Consider the following 17,516-nt stretch of genomic DNA (forward strand, 5'->3'; position numbering starts at 1 on the left):
TTTTAACTTAGGCTTTTGGCCATACCTCTTACGTAGAGATGATAAGTTTGTCAGCGCAACTCCTCATAAACCGCTGCACAAAATTTCGTCAAGCTTTGCAGGTAATTAGGACACAATGTGTAGATGTGCATATTACCAGGAAATTCCGATTCCTTTATTTTTTTCCGGGACTTTTCGTACTAAAAACCTAGGTTTTTGGCCATACCTTGAATATAGAGATGAACAGTTTGTCAGCGCAATTCGTCATAAACTGCTGCACAGAATTTCGTTAAACTTTGCAAGTATTTAGGACACAATGTGTAGATGTGCATATTACCAGGAAATTCCGATTCCTTTATTTTTTCCGGGAATTTCCACACTTTCCAACTTAGACTTTTTGGCCATGTTTTGAATATAAAGATGAACAGTTTGTTAGCACCACTCCTCTTAAACTTTTGTACATTGTTTCGTCAACCTATGCAGATATTAAGGACAAATTCCATAATTTTATCCCAAAGAGTTTTGCCTATTATTCAAGAAAATTTCTCAACACCCACCCCCTCCCTCCAACCACTTAAAATTAATGTTTGGATTTGTATAATGCCAAGAAATTTTGATTCCATTATTTATCTAGAAACTTCATTCCACATTTAAATGTCTTCATATGCAAGACATTTTGATGTGAAGTTTTTTTTTGCAATTATTGCCCTTTTTGATCTATAATATGTATTTAAAGTGCACTGTGCCTCTCATTATGTGTTACACCGTCAAGTTTTGGGGGAGCGTGGGGTATGTGAGCTAGCTCACTTTTTTCTTTCATTTCGTCTGCCATAATCTGGAAATCATCATCCTTGATGAATAGGTTGAAATAATCAAGTGGCGTATGTTAATCATCTTGCATTTCAACATTTAGTCCAGGGACGCCTGTGAAGCCCATGTCGGTGCGAGGTCGGTCACCATCTTGCCAGTTTGCCATGATATTATTAGGATGAGCGCACAGGCACTTGTTTCTGTAATAAATTTTTGACCCATAATATAATAATAACACAAGGTATCTAACTCCGATTTACACCGAGTACCCCCCTCCCTTAGAATCGCGCTCATTTACACTTTCAGAAGAAATGCACGGGTAAACTATTTATACCTATTTCTTCTACGATAATTTATCTACACAACCATATCTGGCATGCTTGTCTTTATTTTCTTTTATCTCCGTAATCAGCGTCAAAACTCTGCTCGCCGAGTGGAAAGTAAAACTGTACCATAGAATTGAATGTTCTAATCTCGGGCAAAGAGAAAAATTAAAGAATGCGTGGGTTTAAAAATTCAATCCCAGATTTTAAATATTACATTGAATTAATAAAATGTCATAGTGTCTTATTTTCCATAAAACGCTACAATGTTTTTCCGGAGTAATTTTAGAAACAGATTTTTAGCCAATCAAATTCGAGGTCTAATTCTTTGCATCCAATTCTATGGTACAGTTTTACTTTCCACTCGGTGAGCAGAGTTTTGACGCTGATTACGGTGATAAAAGAAAATAAAGACAAGCATGCCAGATATGGTTGTGTAGATAAATTATCGTAGAAGACATAGGTATAAACAGTTTACCCGTGCATTTCCTCTGAAAGCGTAAATGAGCGCGATTCTAAGGGAGGGGGGTACTCGGTGTAAATCGGAGTTAGATACCTTGTGTTATTATTATACTATGGGTCAAAATTTATTATAGAAACAAGTGCCTGTGGATGGGCGTTGTCTTCTTCATCAGAGCTGTCGGCCAGATCATCAGACTCAAATTCTTCGTCACTTTCAACGTCGTTAAATAACTCGTTGAAGAAGTTTTCATGTTGTGGTAAGAACGCCGCCATTTTGGGTCATCTATTAATAAACTTGCAACCACACACTTGATTTAAATAACAACCAATCAGATTTTAGCAACGTCACTGAGCTAGTTTTAACCCAAAACGTATTACCAAATAAGGAAAAGGTTTTTATTAGACTTTATTTCCATTGCATGTCTAAAAATACGGTATAAAAACATGCTAATGAACAATATGACGTAACCCGGAATATTCCGGGATCAGCATTACCAGGGTTAATATTTGAGGTTCTTATTGGCTTAAAACCATCAATCTTCGTCAATTAATGCATGTTGAGTCCCTGGAAAGTTTCAAATGAAAAAGTAGGTCAACATTTCCTAGTTATGGTATTTTATAGCTATACCTAAATATCTTCAGTCCTAACTGAATCATCAAATTTTGTCAGTTCATGCATCTAAATATACTTAGAGTACAAGGCTTCAAATAGAAGTGATAGATTGTACAATTTATAAGACGAGCGATTCAAGGCCCTTGGGCCTCTTGTCTTTCTTAAAATCCGCATAAGGCATATTTTTTCTGATCTCAAATTTTTGTTTAAGCATTAATACTTATTGTCTCCTTCGGGAATTTTTTGCTGAGAGTCTTATAAATGATATAATTTAATTCAAGCTATATAGTAATATTAACAGTGAAATTATTTCCTTGTGTGAGATCTTTGTGCTATAATATTCTCTCCATTCAGTGTGTTAGGAACTGTTCTTCAAAAAATAGTGAGCGTTCGCTTCGTGATCGGGAGGCCCGGGTTCGATTCTCGTTCGCGGCGCCGCGTCATACCTAAGACGTAAACAAAGGTAGTGACTGTTCCTTCGCCAAGCGCTCGGCACTAGAAGTGAAAGTCACGGGTCTTTCGGATATGACCTTAAAAACGTAGGTCCCGTGTCACGGTAGGCGCTGGCACGATAAAGAACCCTCACTGCTCAATGGCCATGAGTGCCGAGTATAGGTCTAAATTTGAAGCCCTTCACCGGCAACGGTGACGTCTCCATATGAGTGAAAAATTCTCAAGAGGGACGTTAAACAATATACAATCAATCAATCAATCAAAAAATAGTGACCGACAGAGCAGAGGCAATTTTCATTGCGCCAATATGGCCGACTAAGCATTGCTTCCCGCGCCTACTGCAATAAATATGCATGGACAGTTACCTGCTATTTCACAATCGCAATCTTTTGTTAATACCGGGCAAGCCGAACAAGAGGCTTAGGGGTCACATCGCTCACCTGAGCACACATGCTAGGAAAAAGAAAAAAGATATCAGATCAGAAATTAAAGTTTACTGACGGGGGGCTTAAATCTAAACTCCCCAGCGGGTAATGATTAGAATAAACTAGAATCTACACTACCTTGATTTCATATAGATGTCACTAATTGTGGCTTTGAAGTACTTGAGAAGTACTTGAGATGGAGATTTTAAAAGATTTTCCTATATATTCTTATAAAAAACTTGGATCGACCATTTTGGCCCTTACCTTCCCCAGGGAGTCTGGATCATGATTTAAACAAACTTGAATCTACACTACCTGAGATGATCCCACATTAGTTTTATCTTTCCTTTTCTAATGGTTCTAGAGAATTTTTCACTCGTGTGGAGACGTCACCGTATGCCGATGAAGGGCTTCAAATTTTGACCTTTTCTTGGCACTCATGGGCCATTGAGCAGTGAGGGATCTTTATCGTGCCAACGCCTTCCGCTGACACGGGACCTCGGTTTTTAGGGTCTCATCCGAAGGACCCACAACTTTCACTCCAAAGTGCCGAGCGCATGGCGAAGGAACAGTTGCTAACCTTTTTGACGACTACTTCAGTTGCGGCCGAGTTGGGAACTCACGACTTCCCGATCACGGAGCGAGCACTCTACCGACTGAAATACCTAAGGATGCTAAAGGCAAGTTTGGTTGAAATTGGCCAAGTGATTTTTGAGAAGATAAAAATGTAAAAGTTTACAACGACAACGCCTTTTTTTTTTAAAAACAATGACGACAGACGACGGACAAAATTTTGATCAGAAAAGCTCAATTGAGCCTTCGGCTCAGGTGAGCTAAAAAGGGTGTCATTTTGTTATCAGAGAAATAATTATTTTTGGAAAAAAAAATGTAAATAATTAAAAAATATTCTTTTTAACAGATTTGTTTAATTCTGGATTTGGCTATAGTTGTTTAAAAAGCGCTATATGCGCATTATAATCATTCTTGTAATGAAATATTGAATTGGATAAAAGCTCTCATCCTTGAATTCGCAGATTTATGAAAGGTGTATTTGTGATTAGACCCACATTACCTAGATATAATGTATCTAGGGATGTTAATGTTGTGTTGAAATCTTTATCTCAATTGTCCTCTATGTCATTATTACAATTTGCACAGAAATTATTGATGTTATTACAGTACCAGCATCGTTATTATTTACAGGATACACGATACGATAGGAATAGGATACACGCACGATACGATAGGATACACACACGACAGGACAGGATACACGCACGGTAGGATAAACGCAAAACAAAATATTTACCAAAAATTTCGGCAAAATTTATAGGTATGCGACTTCCTGTGTTGTGACACAAAAGTAGCTGCAGATCTGTAGCGTTATGGTTTTTTATATTGGTCTTCTTTAATGGCGTATAAAATGAAATCAAATGATCGCACGCCTTTCATATTTTCAGAAAATAATGTTTACAGTGTATACATTCAATAAACATAAAAAGTAATTTTAAAAAAATAAATCACATAAGGGGGTTTTTACTTGGAACCAGTTATTGCGTATAAGTAATTCTTGTTTTTATTACGTCGCAATAACGTCGATGTCGCTACAAGACAAATTTTATAAAATATTACGTCAGCCGTATAAATGATCAATATTTGAATACCTGTTAATCCGTCGTTACGGAGTAAGATACACTTGTAATATATTATAAGGTTATATTCACCTAAGGTTCTACATCATTTTTCAAGAAAAAAAGTCATTTTCGAAAATTGTTAACATAAGGGGAGGGGATGGGTTGCTTAGAGCGGCAAACAATACACAAAATATTGCAGCAATATGATGTGTCTTGTGTTATGACATTACTCAACTTTAACATATATTCAAGTAATTCACAACTTTGATTATTATTTTTGTACACTTAGAAACTCTGAGCTTGGATAATGTGTCAGAGACAGGTTCACTGAAAACGTTTCGAATTCCGTTGTCAAAAAATCTCTTATGAATAACTTGTAATCTAGGCAAGCTAAAAAGAGTTTTCAATCAGTTTTTATACCGTTCACTGTAGCTCCGTTGGTAGAGCGCTCGCTCCGTGATTGAGAGGTCGTGAGTTCGTATCTCGCTTGCGACTGACCTAGTCGATATAATGGGTAGCAATTGTTCCTTCGTCATGTACTCGGCATTTTTTAAGTGAAAATTGCGGGACCTTAAAAACCTAGGCCCCGTGTCGGCGGCAGACTCGAAAAAAAGAGGAAAAAGATTCCTCACTGCTCAATTGCCCTAAGTGCCCAGTAAAGGTCAAAATTTGAAGTCCGTCACCAGCATACGGTGACATCTTCATATGAGTGTAAAATTCTCGAGAGGGATCTCCATATGAGTGTAAAATTCTCGAGAGGGACGTTAAATAATATACAATAAATTAATCAATTTTTTAGAAGTGACAGCTTAAATGGCTTTTGCTTTTACAAGTGACTCAAAACATTTAATGGCATAATAATCAAATGTAAAAACATCATCAGTGCCACACAAGGGTAACTTCACTTCAAAAAGTTCTTTGAGAGCCGTAACATCATCTAAAGCATTGTAAGCCTCATACTGCTTTCCAAGGAAAGTTTTCAAAAGAGTTTTTGCTTTAAAGTTTACAGTATTTGATTTACTGAAAGCTTTCTTAGAAACTTTCAAAGTCAACAAACCCTGAGACACTGCCCTTAATAATTTCAAATAACCTGCATTTGTTTACTTGGTTCATAAGTATTGCAATGTCTGGATATTACTTGTTTACTTTCAAAGAAATTGAAGGAACCTTTAAATTCTTGAAGTCCTGCCCCAGAATCAGTACTTTCAACAACAGTCTTATTGTGTTTCATGATTTCTCCAACACAAGTTATGCCAGTGACCTTTGTTGCTTCCAGGCTTATTTCTGCATCTGGTCTGGTGTAACGATGAAACTTCTGGTTACCACGAACTGCAGTGCTACAAGAGATCAAAACACAAAAGGATTGCCAAAGGGTCTGGATGGTCAATGACTATATCTTTATGATATGGAGTGTTGTCAAGCCCATCATTTCTGTTTTAAGTGTCGGATGTGTAATAAAAATATATAAAATCACAGACAGGGTAACTTTAATTCCGAATGCTTACCCCTAAAAGAAGAGCAGATGAGAAGTTGTTTTGTAAATGAAATACCTTCAAGTACAGACTGTGAAGCATCTTTCGAATTCGCTGATCTTGGAATCTTGAGTTCCAGACGCCTCCGCTTGGTGCTTCTCTGAGCTTGCTGCAAACGCTTTTTTAATTTAATTGCAAGAAGCTGTGAGCGTTTTATGGTATACATTCCTGGAGACGTAGCTTTCTTTTTGTTAAGCTGTTTGAAAGGATATAAAAAAAAAGTGTGCTACAATTTCTACATACTGGTAATCTTCTTAAATGTGTGGTGCCAAATGTGTACTGCAAAAAGTGTACTTTTCATTAGGGTGATCTAGTTTTGACATGTTATACACATGGTAATGCTAATGAATAAGAAGGTTTATTTGAAAACTAAATTAAAAACATTCACCAAGATTTAAAAAAAAATGTAAAAGATAAACTGCTTGGTCGTCAGCATCAGCAGTATGGAAGTAGACCAAGATTTGGATTTTGGAAAAGGTCAAGACAAGAATGTAGAGAAAAGAGAATCAGACGGGACAGCAGAAAAAAGAATAAAATATTAGATGAGAAGTCGACGATTGATGAGGTGTTCAGAATGGTCTCGCAGATATACAGGAATGGGCCTACCAGGGAACTCCCTCCTTTGCCATTCAGAGAACAGACGCCACCCTTTTCTAGATGAGATCTAGATCGTAGTATCCAAGCTCCCGTGTCGCAGTAGTTGCTGGCACGAAAAAGACCCCTCACTGCTTATAAAAGTTCCGAGTATATGGGACAAATTTGCAGCTCTCCATCGGCAAGAGGTGGCTTCTCCATTTGAGTGAAAAATTCTCGAAAGGGACCTTATACAATGTTAAATCACACCCCAATTCATAATATATATACTGACTTGCATGTTGATGACCTCCTATGGGGTAAGTTTCAGCGGTAGATGGGAGGGTGTATTGCTATGATGATAAATGGTGCCTCTTTCAAAATTGTGAATGCCATATAGAATTTGGCTTTGAACATGAATCAAATTCAATAACTGGAAAGTTGTTGCATAATGCTCAGGTGACCTATAAGGCCCGTGGGCCTCTTGTTTTATTTAATTTGAGGTAGAAATTTCAATAATTGCTGAGTCTAGACATCTTTTTGAACTGGTCCGAATTAATATTTTTCTGGAAGTACACAATAGATGATGCGTACGCATTCCTAATACAAAGTACAAGTACTTTGTTATTTAGTTTAGTGTGTTTTACAATTAATATTTTGAGTTTACAATTGAAAATACTTCATTAATTTTATTTAGAAAAAAGTTCATACCATTTTCTTCAGTTTGATACAGAATGTTTAGTTTGATCAAAACAATTTCTGCACTCTATAGTACAGATTTAATTCATGTGTTATCACCACTGCTTCCGAGGGCTCTAACAGTAAACTAATAGACGGGGTCACGTGACCTAAGCTGTGTAAGGTGTTTAAGTCTGTGTTTATTCAATTGATTGATTGATTGTATACTGTTTTACGTCCCGCTCCAGAATATTTCACTGATATGGAGAGTCGACGTCACCATTGCCGGTGAAGGGCTGCAAATTTTGGCCTATGCTCGGCACTTAGGGCCTTTGAGCAGGGAGGGATCTTTATCGTGCCACACTTGCTGTGACACGGGGCCTCGGTTTATACGGTCTCATCCGAAGGACCGCCCCATTTAGTCGCCTTTTACGACAAGCAAGGGGGTACTGAGGACCTATTCTAACCCGGATCCCCACGGGGTGTGTTTATTCAATAATAAGATGCCTTAATATTGTATTTACATACTTGAAAATTAAGCACTGTAGTTGTTGTGACATGCAATATGGTGGGATTTTTTTATCCTAGAAATTTGTATCAAATTCCTGTCCATCCCTTTCTCTGTCCGTAACTGAACTTGTGCATATTCATATTTTCGTGAAGCTTCTGAAGATACAATGAAAAGGCCTTTAGCTTTACTGTAGTTTTCCCTGTTTTTCTTTATTTATTTTAAGTTAATACCAGGATGTATATTCACATTACAACAGGGGTATTACGAGTGAGTTTTGGCTCAGACTTCTTTAAATATAATATAAATATTCTAGTATAATTTTATATATTTTATGTTTCAGGGGTGCAGTCGACAAAAAAGAAGAAGCCTTTTGAAAGTGGTTTAGACATATGTGTAAACTTAGATCCTTGTTTCCGACAGCAGCTATTATGGCATTGAGTGCAACTTGTACACAGAAAATATTAACGAAGATTTTAAAAGTGTTAAACATGACAGTATGTTCCAAGTTTTTTACTGTGTCTCCAAATGAAGAAAATATCAAGTACATGTTTAAAAAAGTTGAACACAATTTCGAGTCATCGATTCTTTGGCTGTTTGAGGGACTTTTGAAATACAAAGAGAAATTTCCAAGAATAACTGCCTTTTGGATATTTCTCTCATTTACAATTACATAATTTCTGAGGTCCCAGACCTGTCAAGACACATAGAAATGTTCTATTCAGAGACAACTCACGAGACAAAACTTAAGAGTTATTCATCATCTGACTCGAGAAGATGTTTAGAGTTGTTGTTGCAACAAGTGCCTGGGAAATGTGCAGTAGGTTGTTTTTAGTTCTTATCAGTGGAATTGTTAGTCATCTGAGTCAAGGTACTCCTTAATATGTAATAATATTGCAATCCTACGTACAGGTTAAAATGTATTTTAAAACATAAATATGTACAAAATATTTTCTTCTGATGCATGAAGCAAGTTTGTAGTAAATAAAGTCGAATGTATGTAGGAAGTCTTATTCAATCTGACAAGTCCCATTCTTCATATTATTTGATTTATTTAGTACCTAAACCTACTTGGAGATAGAAGCAAGGATTCATATATGTAGACTACATTTAGATTTTGGATTTTATTTTTCGATCAAAAAGTAATACAGACACTTTGAGGGGGGTCTATTTTTCAGCCAAATATAAAGTATAATAAAAGTTCCAACTTCCTACTCAACTTAACAAATTTTACCTTCCTCTGTAAATACAGAGAGAAATTATAGACATTTATTTTTATACAATCACCAGTATTTGATTGCAGCTTGATTACCTTCTACATTTATGACCCCTCCATTTTATGACAAATGACTTCAGTTTTACAGGTGAATACACATGCAATGTTCCAAGTGATGCACGTGCACACTGCATTTTCACACTGGTCGTTAATGTGTCTCTTCTAATCAATAAATTCCTGCTAGGAGATGGGACCGATAGAGAAATATGATTGCTTGTATTTGTGTAGCTCTGATCCATCTTTGCTTTTCGGCTAAAAAAAATGAATAAACAAAAAAAAATCACTTTTCTGTATAAGACTAAGAACAGGTTAAGTTATAAGATGACTTATTATACCCGCACTTTCTAAAGAAAGTTCGGGTATATTGTTGTTACTCATGTCCGTCCGTCCGTCCGTCCGTCTGTCACACTTTTCTTCCCTGAACTCCTCCTACATTTTACACAGTAGCTTAATCATCTTTTGGGAGATGGTTTGTGGGGTCATGTAGATGTGCAGTAAGGTTTTGGAATTTCGATTTTGCCCCGGGGGGTCAAATGGGGGTCGAAAAATGACGTTTTTTGTCCAAAAAGCCCCGTCTTCCCTGAACTCCTTCTACATTTTACTCAGTAGCCTAACCAGCTTTTGGGAGATGGTTGGTTGGGTCATGTAGATGTGCAGTAAGCTTTCGGAATTTTGATTTTGCCCCAGGGGGTCAAATGGGGGTTGAAAAATGACGTTTTTTAAGCAAAAAGCTCCGTCTTCCCTGAACTCCTCTTACATTTTACTCAGTAGCCTAACCAGCTTTTGGGAGATGGTTGGTGGGGTCATGTAGATGTGCAGTAAGGTTTTGGAATTTCGATTTTGCCCCGGGGGGTCAAATGGGGGTCGAAAAATGACGTTTTTTGTCCAAAAAGCCCCGTCTTCCCTGAACTCCTTCTACATTTTACTCAGTAGCCTAACCAGCTTTTGGGAGATGGTTGATGGGGTCATGTAGATGTGCAGTAAGCTTTCGGAATTTTGATTTTGCCCCAGGGGGTCAAATGGGGGTTGAAAAATGACGTTTTTTAAGCAAAAAGCTCCGTCTTCCCTGAACTCCTCTTACATTTTACTCAGTAGCCTAATCATCTTTAGGGAGATGGTTGGTGGGGTCATGTAGATGTGCAGTAAGGTATTGGAATTTCGATTTTGCCCCAGGGGGTCAAATGGGGGTCGAAAAATGACGTTTTTTGTCCAAAAAGCCCCGTCTTCCCTGAACTCCTTCTACATTTTACTCAGTAGCCTAACCAGCTTTTGGGAGATGGTTGGTGGGGTCATGTAGATGTGCAGTAAGCTTTCGGAATTTTGATTTTGCCCCAGGGGGTCAAATGGGGGTCGAAAAATGACGTTTTTTAAGCAAAAAGCTCCGTCTTCCCTGAACTCCTCTTACATTTTATTCAGCAGCCTAATCATCTTTTGGGAGATGGTTGGTGGGGTCATGCAGATGTGCAGTTAGGTTTCGGAATTTTGATTTTGCCCCGGGGGGTCAAATAAGGGTAGAAATATGATGTTTTTTATGGAAAAAGCCCCATCTTCCCTGAACTCCTCTTACATTTTATTCAGCATCATAATCATCTTTGGGAGATGTGCAGTAAGGTTTTGGAATTTCGATTTTGCCCCGGGGGGTCAAATGGGGGTCGAAAAATGACGTTTTTTGTCCAAAAAGCCCCGTCTTCCCTGAACTCCTTCTACATTTTACTCAGTAGCCTAACCAGCTTTTGGGAGATGGTTGGTGGGGTCATGTAGATGTGCAGTAAGCTTTCGGAATTTTGATTTTGCCCCAGGGGGTCAAATGGGGGTTGAAAAATGACGTTTTTTAAGCAAAAAGCTCCGTCTTCCCTGAACTCCTCTTACATTTTACTCAGTAGCCTAATCATCTTTTGGGAGATGGTTGGTGGGGTCATGTAGATGTGCAGTAAGGTATTGGAATTTCGATTTTGCCCCGGGGGGTCAAATGGGGGTCGAAAAATGACGTTTTTTGTCCAAAAAGCCCCGTCTTCCCTGAACTCCTTCTACATTTTACTCAGTAGCCTAACCAGCTTTTGGGAGATGGTTGGTGGGGTCATGTAGATGTGCAGTAAGCTTTCGGAATTTTGATTTTGCCCCAGGGGGTCAAATGGGGGTTGAAAAATGACGTTTTTTAAGCAAAAAGCTCCGTCTTCCCTGAACTCCTCATACATTTTACTCAGTAGCCTAATCATCTTTTGGGAGATGGTTGGTGGGGTTATGTCATTGTGCAGTAAGGTATTGGAATTTCGATTTTGCCCCGGGGGGTCAAATGGGGGTCGAAAAATGACGTTTTTTGTCCAAAAAGCCCCGTCTTCCCTGAACTCCTTCTACATTTTACTCAGTAGCCTAACCAGCTTTTGGGAGATGGTTGGTGGGGTCACGTAGATGTGCAGTAAGCTTTCGGAATTTTGATTTTGCCCCAGGGGGTCAAATGGGGGTCGAAAAATGACGTTTTTTAAGCAAAAAGCTCCGTCTTCCCTGAACTCCTCTTACATTTTATTCAGCAGCCTAATCATATTTTAGGAGATGGTTGGTGGGGTCATGCAGATGTGCAGTTAGGTTTCGGAATTTTGATTTTGCCCCGGGGGTTCAAATAAGGGTAGAAATATGATGTTTTTTATGGAAAAAGCCCCATCTTCCCTGAACTCCTCTTACATTTTATTCAGCATCATAATCATCTTTGGGAGATGGTTGGTTGGGTCATGTAGATGTGCAGTTAGGTTTCGGAATTTTTATTTTGCCCGGGGGGTCAAATGAGGGTTGAAAAATGACTTTTTTTATGGAAAAAGCCCAGTCTTCCCTAAACTCCTTTTTTGTTTTAAACAGTGGTCTTATCATTTTTTGGGAGAGTTCACTCTTTTGAAATTTTGTTAAAACATCAAGGTCAAGGGGTAAAAAATCATAGCATGTTGGGAGCTTCTTGTTATGGGTAATGTTCACTTGAAATGTGAAAGTCAAATCTCTTCTCAATGAAAAGGAAATACAACATTAATGAAAACTAAGTTAAACTTCAAGGTCAAGGTCACAGAGTCAAAAAGTCATGATACATTTTGGAAGGTCTTATCACAGGTAAAATGAATGCCCTTTCATTTATCTTTCAAAATGATCAATTCAAAGCAATTAATTTTTTTAAGGAAATTAGGTCAAACTTCAAGATCATGGGTAATGAAAATCATAGTGTATGTAGAATGGTATTGTCCCATTTAATACTAATACACATGTTTAATGTAAAAGTCCTATCTCTTCTCATTCAAAATATTCGACCATGATGACCAAGGTTAAATTTATTGTGACAGATGGGCAGATTGACAAACAAATGAGATTTAATGTACCCTACCTTTAGCAAAAATGGGGACAATAAATGTCTTTGCTGTTCTTGAGAAGAAGATTTATGTTGGAACAAGATGTGTTTGTGAAACACTAAGCGCCCGGCGGCAACAAAGTTAAAAAAATCTTCTTTTAGCATATTGATCACAGTCAAGGTCACAAGGTCATTGACCATGGTGTCATTCGAAAGAACTTAATCAGTGGAGTATGAGTACTAAATATGAAGTCCCTATCTCCTATGGTTCAAAAGTTGTGGCAAAAAGTGTAAAAAGCTATTTTTAGCATATAGGTCACAGTCAAGGTCACAAGATCATTGACCTTGCCGTCGTTTGAAAGTACTTTATCGGTGGAGTATGCATACCAAATATGAAGTCCCTATCTCCTATGGTTCAAAAGTTATGACAAACAGTGGAAAAAGCTATTTTTAGAATATAGGTCACAGTCAAGGTCACAAAGTCATTGACCATGGTGTCATTTGAAAGAACTTAATCGGTGGAGTATGCATACCAAATATGAAGTCCTTATCTCTGATGGTTCAAAAGTTATGGCAAAAAGTGTAAAAAGCTATTTTTAGCATATAGGTCACAGTCAAGGTCACAAGATCATTGACCTTGATGTCATTTGAAAGGACTCTATTAGTGGAGTATGCATACCAAATATGAAGTCCCTATCTCCTATGGTTCAAAAGTTATGACAAACAGTGGAAAAAGCTATTTTTAGCATATAAGTCTTAGTCAAGGTCACAAGGTCATTGACCTTGAAGTCATTTGAAAGGACTTTATTAGTGGAGTATGCTTACCAAATATGAAGTCTCTATCCCTTATTGTTCAAAAGTTATGGCCAAGGTTAAAGTTGACAAACAGACAAACAGATAAACAGACAAACAGACAAACAGACAGGACAAAAACAATATACGCCCGGGATCTATCGATCCAGGCGCTTAAAATGTACCCTGCATATTTAAATGTAAATTGGTTGAAATTAGCCCAGTGGTTCTTAAGAAGTTAATGTGAAAAGTTTGCAGATAAACAGATGGACAACAGAAATCAGTACATTTCAGAAAACAGTATGCTTATAAATAGTTAATCAAGGTGCTTTGGGTAGCAAAATAAAGCTAAACTGGTATATCTAATTCATCCGCAGAGCTTAGTATATTTCAGTATGCACAACCTTTTCAACTCTTATAATTATTTTTTAAAATTTATATCACCATGTCTCATTCAAGGGAGAACTAGAGATATGACCAGATGTATATCTGTTGAATATAAAATATGTACATGTATTGTGGTTTTTTTTTAGTAATTTGTTTGTTTGTTGTGACAGCAACTGTTATGGCAGCTTTTGGCAAAGGTTGAAGTTTCTCAAATGTAAGTCAAACTCCAAGGTCAAGGTCAAAGGGTCTAAATTGTTGGTATCAAAGGGAAAGTCTTGTCACGAGGAATACACATGTAAAAAAAAAGGGAGAAATCCCTAGAACTTCCTCACCTGTTCAAAAGTTATTGCCAAGGTTAAAGTTAAATTGGATTCAACTCTAAGGTCTAGGTCAAAAATAATTATACCTGTTGAAAGTTCACAATGATTACACATGTAAGAGCATGAAAGTCCTAGCACCACCTGTTCAAAACTTACGCCAAGTTCAAGGTATTTTTCTTGTAAAATTGGGTCAAACTCCAAGGTCAAGAGATCAAGAGGTCAAAATTGGTGGTACCCATTAAAAGGTTTTGCCAAAAGAAATTTACCTATGAAATATTGAAGCCATGTGTATAGCCCAATCCACTTAAAAAATATGGGCAAGGTTAAAGTTTCAGTGGACAGACAAAAATACATAAACATAGGAAACAAAATATGTATAAATAGTCAAATGAAAAAATTTTCTACTATTATGGAGTCATAAGATCAATTGTCATTTCAGGTACAGGGAGTCAGTGGCTAGGGAGATCAGACCCCCCCCCCTGGAATTAGCAGTTATTTAAATAAGACTATATATGTACTGTAGAGAATAAAAATGACTTTGGACATCCTCCTCCTTAGAAAACAGGGACTCCACCATCATTGTTTTTATTATTATTTTTTATTTCCATCTCAGGAAATCTTGGGCTGATTTTTTTGACTGAGGTGTGCCCCCCCCCCTTTCTGAAAAAAAAAATTCTGGATCTGCGTCTGTTATATACTGAATGTCCGCAACGGGAGATAACTTGACAATGTGAAATTTGTCGACTGTGGCATGCGATGATCTTTGACCATATTGACCCTTTTTGAACTTCAACCTAACCATTTGCATTTATTTATTTTCATGCAATCTATACTAAATCTTGTACTTACCGAATGTCATAGGTCGTGACAACGAATTCATGAAATATAATCCATATAATCCAATTAAAACACAAATGATTTTAACTGACCACACTGCATCGTCAGCATATATGTGCTAAATAATCTCATTCGACAAACCTTTGCTGATTCCGTTGCCAGTATGAATTGGCCGAGGTGTGCCGAGAGGTGATATCTATAAATATGATAATGGGTGAGGCAAACCCAATGTGAATGTAGAAAATAAAACTGTTTAGTACAAGAACAAATTTCAAACTATCATAATAAACTAAACTATGTTTTTTAAAAAATGTGAGAGTGAGAGAGAGAGAGAGTGTGTGTGTGTGTGGGGGGGGGGGGGGGCGTTAGGCATTGACAAATTAATCGGGTTGTATTTTCAATGGGTTTTTTTCCCGACCAAATACTAAAATCAGTTTGCACATTTTGATAAATTCATCAAAAACGCTTTGTACTAAAATAATATTTTATGTCGTTGAGAAAGTAAATTTAAAAAGTTCCAAATTATGGCAAAATTATTTATTTGAATCTAATTAAGTAATTTACTTCAATCATTAATTAAATTCTGTTATTTCAGACTGGTTATGAATTAAGTATTTTAAAATACATATGTGAGGCTCAGAGTTGATATGGTCATCTGAAAATTTTATGTTCAATTTGACGAATACATGTACGGTGATAATTATAGAATTATTTTGACTTCTTCCTTGAAAAGTCCAATATGAATGAGTGTATATTTAAAGGCAAACACCATAGTGCGGGTATTACTGTCTCATGACAGCATCTAGTTATTTTTATAAATAATGACAATACAGATCATTACCGTATTCATGACTATTGTCAGCCAGATCAATATCGTGACGCTGAGTCTGAGAGTGAAGAATCCTGAAATAATGTTAGTATAGAGGATTCAGATTTATACACTTACCTTCAAACATTTGGAAAATGAAGTCAATAATATGAGTTTCAAACCTAACTTTTGATGTTGTTGTGTATGTTCATATGTACGTGGCATGCCATTTGCAAGCTATCATACTGTGTTAACAACAGCCCTCTTTCATTTTTACATACATTCTTTTGTCAAATTGGAAAAGAGTCCTCCCTATTTTCAAGTTGAGCTACAATTTTCCATGTTCAATTATTTGTTAAGGTAAAGATCTGCTAATTTGACAATCACGCATTTAAATCCTGTTACGTGAGAGTTACGTGTAAAGTGCAGAAGTATGCCACAGTCTACAGCCTTCCCCAGACAAGTCAACCCTTAAGCATATCGAAGAGCTTGATCTTGGAGAAAGGGCACGGACACTTTTGAAATGCACTGCTATATGTGGAAAGAACTTCACAGGACGTTCATATGCAAATGCAGTATTAGTAAATGTCTACCCTACATGAGTTTTTATTTCCTTTTATAAACAATATTTGACGGGCGTACTATGTTGTAGTGTGGTACTTCATTTTATAGTAATGCATTATATTTGTATATTGTAGAATTTGCAATAGAACAACATGCTGAGGCACATTGTGGATCCGAGAGAAGACTATTTATGTGTTGAAGTAAGTAAACAATGGCTTCTGTGGTCCATTTCATTTAAAAACATTCTGATGATCATATCCTGCACATGTACAGTGTGAATTAAGAATCTCTTATTCCTATATGGAAGTTATCAATTGTTGTCAATAAAACTATGAGTAGTTATTGTCAACACTTTTTTACAGATATATTTGAAATAAGTGATACGGGTAGATACATTTTACCATACATGTTAACTCTCCCGATTTAGGCGGGAGACTACCGCTTTTTCACTCCATCTCCCGCCTACCGATTTAATTCAGAAATCTACCGCTTTTCTACAAAAGCTGCGTCTAAAGTATTTTTGGTTCGCTTGGGTATCCATTTTTTAAGCCACTCTCATAAAATCTCGCTAGTTATCGCGTGATTTGACTCGGAATCATACAAACGCTTTTTTTGTACATAGATTTCAAGCACGGATTTGACAACGACAACAACATAAGACTACCAGTGATTACATTGGTTACGATAAATTAATCAACATCCCTGCCATGAAAAAGGAGATGCAGCTTTTAAGAATTAGATGAAAACATTTGACATCGTCTTTAAAAGCACAGAAGCTCACAACTTTATCAATAAAGTCAATAGAAATCACTCGATTGACCAAGCTATGTGGCACATCTCTACTTTCGTTTTCGATCATCGCGGGAAATCTGATTTATATAACGAAAGATACGAACTTGTTTTAGATCTAAATTAAACCATGCCATCATTTGTTTTGTTTAAAAACTGAATGAACATTCAGAATTATTGCTTCTAGGCTATTTCAGCAAAGATCACTCTTCAAAAGGCTAAGTAAAGCAGCCAATCCAAGCAAAATGATGAGCATGAAAAATATTTGAATTTGTACAATTTATGTCAAACTTAAGGTGTTTCTGTCTTCTTATTGCTGTTGATATTTAAGATTAATTAGTGTAGGTACCTGATTTCATTTAAGGCTTATAATATACATGTATATTACATGAAAGATATCGATAATCCAAGCGTTATAAACAACACGC

Source organism: Saccostrea cucullata, unplaced genomic scaffold (assembly GCF_032062105.1).
Source record: "Saccostrea cucullata isolate Sc308-1 unplaced genomic scaffold, CSIRO_AGI_Scuc_v1 ctg1381, whole genome shotgun sequence".
Lineage (NCBI taxonomy): Eukaryota > Metazoa > Mollusca > Bivalvia > Ostreida > Ostreidae > Saccostrea > Saccostrea cuccullata.